At 45.5% G+C, this 8,918-nt stretch overlaps 1 protein-coding gene across 1 annotated transcript in view; it reads right to left on the bottom strand.

The window, feature by feature from the left end:
- LOC119095896 (keratin-associated protein 19-2) overlaps positions 1 to 4,888 on the bottom strand; it is a 30,605-nt gene extending 25,717 nt beyond the window's left edge. Inside the window, exon 1 of the mRNA XM_037218753.1 lies at positions 4,727 to 4,888. The gene's annotated coding sequence lies outside the window, so the exon portion shown is untranslated. The remainder of the gene's footprint in view (positions 1 to 4,726) is intronic.
- Between the last annotated feature and the right edge of the window lie 4,030 nt (positions 4,889 to 8,918).

Genomic DNA, 8,918 nt, shown 5'->3' with positions numbered 1-8,918 from the left:
GCGAATATGATGATTTAGGTTGCAATTAATTGATCTTTTTGTCCTAATGAACCCTTCTCCTTAATTACCGGGCCAAAGTTATTGCTTCATGTTACTCTGATATCCTGGTGTTTTTGGCGGAGTGAGATGGCTGTCTCCGAACAGTTTTTGGCTATTTGTAGCAACGTTTTTTGTATTAAAAGGGTATTTTTTGTAAAGCCTGTATTACCAGCTTTAATTTCACACCCTGAAGTGACAAATTTAACTTGGGTTTAATCCACAGCTGTCGTACCATTTTTATGCCCTAGATACTAGGAAGTGGCCAAAAATCCAACCACATGGCGGTTCTTGATGAGTACAAATTATTCCTTCTTGATAATCGTGATATTCATCTCCATACAGCTTCCCTCCAAATGTTTCCAAATCTGTTCAAGGTATGAGCACGAGCAGAATATTTATGCTCTTGACAAATCAGTCACGAGGAGGCGAATCACTTAAACCAATTGGAGAGCTTTGTTATTGCTCAACCTTCAACCTGAGCTGGGAGTCAGGCGCGAGCCGCTGAATAGTTAAGACGCTTTCGCCAATGTCCTAGAATTGCCGACTTTCGGTATAAAGCAACACCCTATGAGGAGGAATTTTTCACTCCTTTTCCCCATATTTTATGTGAATTTTTCACTCCAGCCCGACATTGTCTAATTGCACATGCCAAACCCCTATTGCCCTTTCTGAGGTTGTTAGATGTCATCCAAAACCGAGCTCACTTAAAACCACCAAGCATAAACGATGCTCTACAGAACCTGGACACCTATGGCTATGTCTTGCCTCACCTACATCTGAATCATGTCTATGTATGCACAGAGCAAGGGTGCCAGTTACCTCCAAGTCCAAGAATCCCAGCGACCCCAGCCGCTTGCACGCATTAAGTTTGGTTTGTTTACAAAATGCATCACAATCTGCAGCTGTGCGCCAGATGCAAGGTTTTCACACATCCCCTTTTTTTGGCCTCACTACCACACCACGAAAGCAGAGCCTGGCGCAAACACCAGCAAGGCCTGGTAGATAATTTTACTCCACGTATTTCTTTCTTCCCGAGGAAACTTGACCACTAAATTGCATCACTCCCGAAATGCAGGAGTAAAAAATTCAAGAAATGTCTTCTAAATGAAACCTACAAGATGAATATCACCATTTGAGCACTTCTATTAACAGATCTTAAGTCAAATCAGCTGATAACAAAGTTTTGCGAGAAAAGTACCAGTCTTTATATTTATTTTGCTATTTTTGTTTTCCTTGATGTCATACAAGTGTGATACCACTTCATTCTTCCTTCCTTTTTGACTGCCTTTAGAGGTACCATTGCTGCCTTAAATTTTGACCGATTTCTCTACAAGATGTTCCAACTGCAAGCTTGTACGTATTTCATACATACATTGGATTAATTCGCCAGCCGCCCAAACATGTTTGATATGCACCCAATCTTGAACAAGTCACAGGGAATGAAGGAGAAAATTTGAAGCACGGAACTTATTTTTACCGCCATATTTGCTCTCTTAAATCCTCGGTTAACCGCTGTCTTGGTTCATGGCGGTGCTCAATAATGATAAATCTAGGCCCTTTCGAGTGTCTAACTCACCAGGCTACCTGGCAAGGGCACGCTAAGGCTGTCATACAGAGCCTTGGGACGGACCTGACGCAGCTAATACAGAAGTGTTTGATAGCGAAATTCTGCCCTTTAGAGATGTTTAACATGCATATCTCTTGTTTGTTTCGCATTTTAATCTCGTAGGCTGGTGGGCATGATTGATATTTATATTTGGGGGTGAGTGGGATGACTCTGCCTGCCAGCGGACCATGCAAAAGGTACTGACCTTTTCGGGGGGGGGGGGGGGGAGCGGGAAGAAGCCAGTAAGTCTCCTGTAGACCAATTAATTGCTTACCTTACTTGCCTTCAACACATGATTGGTAACCAGAGTTTGCCACTTTCTGTTTTAATCCATCGAGTTTTGTCATCAGACAAATTATGATGCCACAAGGCATGCAATCGGCTTATTTTGTTCCATATTCTTGGTTATTTGCCCCAAATTTCTTAAAGTGGTCCCTCATGGCTGCTTTGACCATACCTTTCTATAGTTGTCATGGTTTGCTGGCCGGCAAATTACTGTACAGTATATATGCACTATATCTTTAACACAGGGATACTCTAAGATGCATAGCAATTATAATATGAGTTAAATATTAGAATGTAAAAAATAGTCAGACCATCCCGTTTAAAATGTGAAGCCAACATCTCAAACTTTGTCATTAAATATGAATAAACAAGCCTAAATGGATGCATTTGCTGCAGCTGAAAAGGCAAGCAGCAATACTGGCATGGTCATCTAAAAGTTGTGTAACTTTTAGAGAAGATTGTTTTGTGGAGCATACCCATTACTGCCCTTGACATAGGTTAACCATGACAATCAAAATAAGTTGTTCACAGTGATTTAAATGCTTTGATTTGTGTGTTTTCAAATTTGTCTGATGTCAACAAGCATACACAAATGAACTGAATAAAAATGCAAGTCGAAACTAGCCAAAAACTAGCTTTCGGTATCATGCTTTTATCGCAAGTGCTTCTGTCAATAGATACGTGAGTTGAGATGATGTTCATCATATTGGCTACTCTAAGTTAGGTTAAGTTGGTCAAGTGCATGGCAAGTTGCGATAGGAATTGTGCAAGAATCAGTAACTCACAGCTGCTGCTGTGATACACACATGTCAAACAGGATGAGATGATGTAAGGCCTCTTTAGGTTAGGCATAGGCTACTTTCATGGAAATAAGCATTGGTATTTTGAAACAGTGACAAAATGTTTGTTTTCCCTGACCCCATCTTAACAGAAGCCAGAAGTATGCCTATTGTGTTTGACTTGGTGATGGGCTGATGTGTAGGAGCCTAAGGTTTTTTTTTTGTTTGAGTGTTTTATGCTTGTTGAACTTTCTGTTGTTATTTTGTTATTGAATTACTTTGCTTTGTTCTGTTTTAAAAGTGCTGTGGAAGGGAATTCAAAAATGCAACATCAAATTATTGGTGCTAATAATTTGTTATGCTCATAATACTGTCATGAAATTACTATGCTTTAACAAGCGCCCAGATAACCGGCTAGATACTCTTCGCTCGGGTGAGGGGTCAATTTGACCCTTCCCCTCTGGGATCTCTAGAACTAAGAGCGATAGACACACAAAATTTACAGGGCGGTTCAACCTATACGTAAACTCACTTAGGTGAAAGTTTTAGCATCCTAGGTCATCATCTTCAGGTCAAATAAGGTCAAACAAGTCAAATTCCAGGCTGGTCTCCAAAGCGCCCCCAAAACCTAGGCAACAGTCTCTAAGCAAAATGTCACAAGCCCATTTGAGGTCATTGGCCTTGTTTGACCTTTTAAAGGTCATGGTGACCAAAATGATACAAGACTGCTCTGAGTTTTGCATTTGAATAAGCTACAAAGATTACGCTAGGCAGTATGTTCCTAAAACAAAAAGTTCGGCCCTGGTCATCTTCGATCAATGGCCTGTTCTGACCTCTAAGAAGCAAATGTAAGATGTATAATGCGGTTCCTGCTGCCAATAAATTCTACATGAACACCAGAAACTATCCCATACAACAAGCCCTAGAGTAATAAATCAGGTTGGTTTTGACCTTGGTCTGACCCTTATACCTGACCTTAGGTCAACGTAGCCTGCTCATTCAATATTTGTGGTGCCTAAGAAAGCTTCTCAGAAATCTATGTTTTCGTCAAACACTCCGTTGTTGTATCAGATTGAACGATTCCCTCGAAATTTCCCTCGTTGAAACCATGGGCAGACTTTGACCTGTCATGGGTCAGCGACCTTACAAGGGACACCTAAAATTTTTATGTCAAACGATCCGCTACGCAATCTTCCACAGCTATGCAAAATTTGGCGCGGCTAAGCCGCGTCGTTCAGAAACCATTGGGGAAAAGCCCTCGGGGGTCAATTCCCCCCCCCCCCCCTCCCACCCGAGCGCGTGTTAATGTATCATTATCTATTCATGTATGAGTATCTTAGTTTGGTGGGTGCAAGATTTGTACTCTTGGAGATATCAAAACATGGCTCCTGATGGAAGCAGAGAGTCTCAAGCTGTCGCACCTTCTGGTTTTATTTTGTCCTGACACAAAGAGGTGAACTGAGTTTCTCCAAAAGCTGATGTTGTTGCATCATGACGGAGTACAAAATATTTCACTTTACCTAGTCACAACCCTGGAGTACAAAATCTCCAGGCATACGTTATACCAGGAAACGTCAAGTTTTCCAACACTGAGCTCGGTTCAGAATCCGAACCGAGGTCACTTTCATAAAATGACATCGGCAAACATTGCCAGCACGAATACAAAAACAGAATGGTTATTTGTTCCAAAGTCTAAATGCAACAGCCACGATGGCTGAAACCAACTGGCGAGCAACGTCGCCGCCCGGAGGGTCGTGCAACGCGCGACGTTCGCTGAGGGGAAGGCCCCAGTGACGTCACGTTACCCTCCACCACCACGAGATTTGCGGATTTGCGGGCGAATTCGATCTGGATTAGCAAGATCAGACTGGACCGGATCCTGACAATTCAGTTGTGAAGTGCTCTAAATATTCCAACACGTACAAGTATTCCACCGGATTGTGCATGCCTCCGTGGTAACTATATAGTTATCTCCCCATAGGCTTCCCAGGAACAATATCCCCAAGGACCAACTTACCTTGGTGGCGGAGAAATCGGAGGTGGGCGGAAAGGACGAGAATCTAGGCCAGTAGACCCAGTAGGACGCAGAGTTTAAGGCACCAGTTGTCAGTTACGCTTCTTTTTACACACCAGGTGCAGTTACGCATAACTACACTCGAAACAACGCGAGTCCGGGGGTATTGGTCTACGTCCCAACCACGTATACGTGTAGCACCTCAAGTGGAGCTTCGGCGCCAAATCCGACGCTGTCATCGGCGCCAGCGACTGGTTTTTTAGTGACGGCACGTGCCGAGAACGCCGCTAACAGGGTTGATAGCGACGCCCGGCGGTGGTTAAGAGAAACAAAGGTTTTGCTTTTTGGCGCATGGACACCCGAAATGCGTCGTGGTTGGCGTTGGCGGCGCACCATTCGACGGCTAACACGCAGGTGCCTGAGGGGGAAAAGGGATGCTCGGATGGTCACAATCAATGGCCTGACGGTTCCGCCGAGCCAGGTCCAGACCGGAGGGCTTTGGCGTAAAGGGACTGTTAAGCAATTATCCTCTGCGTGCCGGATTTCTATGAATATGCCAGATTTCTGCCCTGGTTGCATTGCATAGGGAACAGCGCTCTAGCTTTACTTCCACAAGCCACTGGAAAGCAAATAAATAGCGGAGGCAAGCCTTAATATTTGAGAAACCTGGGCGACGTGACAGCTGAAATACTCTGTATTTCGCTACTGACAATGTCAGCAACACTCATAGTTTCAAGCTGTTGGGATCATATTTCCAGTTGATGGACATGATTTGGACTGAACGGCTCTGGAACTTGGAGTCAGACCGCATCTTCTGTCATCCGTCTGCAACCCGACATCACATTTTTTTCTACCCATCATCTGTAAATGGGTGACCAAGCGTGCCCGCCCCTATCTAGCGCGGTGCGTAGAGCCGTACATTAACACCAAACTTACGAACACAAAATTGCTAGGCCTCGGCACTCCCTGCTAGAAAGTTGGAGATATGCATACAAAGCAGAACGCCACATAGGAATAAATATTTTCCAGGTAAGTAGCAGGAGATTACGGGTTGCATAAATGTAGTTCAAAGGCAGGAGAGAAACGAATTTAGTCCGTCAAGTGTGACGACTAATACCTGGAAGCACGTAAGTGCGGTGCCACACAAGGACGTCTGGTTAATGCACTAAATAGTTTTGGGGAAGAGAAATAGCTCAGCCATATAGAGAAACTGGCATACGGAGCAGTCTCTCCACTTAAAAACCTACCAGTAATTTTAACTGAGTTTTTTTTGTATTTCATATGTATTTTTTGTACATCATATGTACTTCATCACATATGATGCTTGCTTCAACATCTTTAAATGTAGACCACTACCTTTAACTTACTAGATGTCCTTGTGTTGTATTGCTTTTAATCTGAGGAGCTATGAGTAGTAAAAAGTCCAGAGTAGTTAGCATTACAATAGTGGTTAGAAGCCGGCGCGGGACGTATTTTGAGAATGCACCTTCTTCTAGCGATGCACCACGATGTCCTCGAATCCCTTTAATCTCAAGTTGCGTGAAACCCATTGGCACATAAATTGCCCGTATTTATTTTATTTTCACGAGGAACCAAGGGTGCCACAATCGGTGGGATGGGGACGAGCCACCTACCTTTGGTCTCGAGGTCCCGAGGTTCCGAGGAGCCCTTCGGGCCCGAGAGAACGACGATCAAGGGTTCAGTTGGAGGGTCTGAAAGGCTGGCCGGGAGGGTGAAGGGATATCAGCAAGTACGCAACACCGAACACTCTGTCCCACGACGGTTTTGGGACTTCGGACCTCTTTTTAAGTCGGGGCAGCGCTGGGCCTGCAAATGTTAATCTCAAACATCGAGTATTGGCCCGACCTCTGTGCTGATCAGAGGCTGACAGCGCCCATCAAGGGGCCTTGTGTTGGCAGTAAGCCCAATGTCAGGCATGGACACATTTGCTGATCAGGAACAGGAGTGGGATCTCGTATGGAAAAAGCCTGTTGCGTTGGTCTGGACTCTCTTGACAATGACAGGACAAGTGAGAAATGACAAAGCAGCGATTTGTACTCGCGATGAGACAGTGACCTCCGTCAGTCAGAGGTCGCGGGACCGAACGAGGGCCCCCCGCACCGTTTCATCCAGGAGGCAGGGGTTGACAAGCCTGCTTGGTGTTTCGGCGCCAATTAAGCGTTGGCGTCAAACCTGTGCCAGATGTCCCGCCGCACCAGGGATGGGACCGGTGCATGATGTATTCCTCTGAGGGCCTCTGGACTGACCAGGGCGTCCCGGTACCCGCATCGGTAGACTAGCAGCTGTTAGTTACCCCGGGCTGGGAAGAAATGGCCTTCCAGCTCCTGACATTTTGGGCAAAACTGTAAGCCAGATAATAACATTCGCCATGATTCGCCGTCTTTGATAAAACAGACTGATGGGGGGAGGGGGGGGGGGGGGGGGAGGAGTGACGTGACTGCGCGCCGTTCTCAGATTAAAAAGACGGTGGAGCATGGCGGAAAAATTACATTGTATTGCTCTATGGGAGATCTTACCACTGATTTTAAGTTGAACGCAGCTAGATTGAAAATTGCACATTAGGCCAGGTCCAAGTTAATATGGTACCACAGTCCCAACTTGTTCGGTTTTTCATGCTCATGTGTACAGCACCATGCTCTGTGATGATACGAAACTCGTACATGCGTATTCATTGCCGCTGATTAAAATGGCATGTAATTTGATGTGCCGGAGCTTAGGTTTATGATATAGCGCTCCTTCGATGCGACAGTGCCGGCCCTTTGCAAGTCCGCGGAATGTCAGTCACCGGCCGCCGCCCGTTCCGGCGGTGGATTGCCGTGCGGCATTCCTAAAATGCTGCCGCTCTTCAGAGACTAGAAACGCCAGGAGCACGTTTTTGGTGTCAAAAAGGTGTAATAGATGCCACACAGGCCACCGCAAATTTTGGCGCGATTGCACAACATACCGGAGAGGTACCTCCAAGAAACCTTTGAGGGCAACTTCCCCCACCCCCACGCGAAACGAGAGGTTGCGTATTCAATCATGAAAAGTTCACCGAAAGTGCTACGCCATAGTCGATGATTTTCAACAGCATAGACGTGAGTTCATCGGACAGCCGCGTGATGAACGCCGTATGGTAATTGTGGGTGGGGTTTTTAGGTGGGAGGGGTGCATCAAGGGCGCTGTTCATATACTTTCACGAGGCTTAGATCACCCACAACAGTCTGGGATTTTAACATAGGGCCTGCACAATGAATAACAATAATGACTTGGCATTTCTCAAATCAGCGAAATGATGATTGGGCTTGCATGTACATTTCAAATCGCAGATGGTATCTTGTCATGTGTTTTTAAGTGACATGTGCGCATTCAATTATAAGAAAGTATACTAACATCAACTAACGCGGCAAGGAGATGTCCCTCAATTTCGCGAAACGGGTTTTTGTTTGCTTGGCAAATTCACGTATTTGATAGGTTTTGCGCTGAAATTACTACTTTCTGTCAGGCTGTACCCACCCCCCCCCCCCCCCCCCCGTCCTCATATTTCAGTTGGCCTATTCAACCCTGATCCGAAATGTCTTACATTACATCCCCCCTCCTTATCTATGATCCCCCCCTTAACCACGTCATAGACACGTGTTTAGGCCCTATGCTAAGACCACGCAAACGATATAAAAGGCGTTAACCATGGTCATAGTGGCTATCCAACATCTACCGAAAAGTTTATCCTCAGTTTGGCATCAGCATACACATACAGCAAAAGCCAACTGTCACATAACGAGCCTTTCCGGCTTCCACCACGGACTCAATTTTACGGCCACAGGGCTGTCGGTGGCGACGAGAAACACCGTAACTCAAACGCCCATTGGGCACCTTTATAGATGCAACCTCCACGCGCTGCCACCCGTGCATCAGGCAGTGGGTAAAGGTGAATAGATCTGAGACAAAAGCATAAGCATGAACCTGCATTCCCCTCCGCAGCTACCCTCATGACCAATCGCAGGCATTGTGGTAACAGCTGATGCAGATTGTGACGTAGAGGTTTTCGGCATAGGCAGATTCGAATGCCGAAGTGGGGATGCAGAAATTGAACAGCGTTCAACATACGGCTAATCCATAATTGTTCCTTAAACGGAAACCAGCTACTTTTGATTCAAGATGTTGTGCAGGCATGTCGCAGTTCCAAATATAATTC

Source organism: Pollicipes pollicipes, unplaced genomic scaffold (genome assembly GCF_011947565.3).
Source record: "Pollicipes pollicipes isolate AB1234 unplaced genomic scaffold, Ppol_2.1 Scaffold_4219;HRSCAF=4965_pilon_pilon_pilon, whole genome shotgun sequence".
NCBI classification, from domain to species: Eukaryota; Metazoa; Arthropoda; class Thecostraca; order Pollicipedomorpha; family Pollicipedidae; genus Pollicipes; species Pollicipes pollicipes.
The sequence above is the reverse complement of the archived record's forward strand: the minus strand, read 5'-3'. Positions and strand labels throughout refer to the sequence as shown.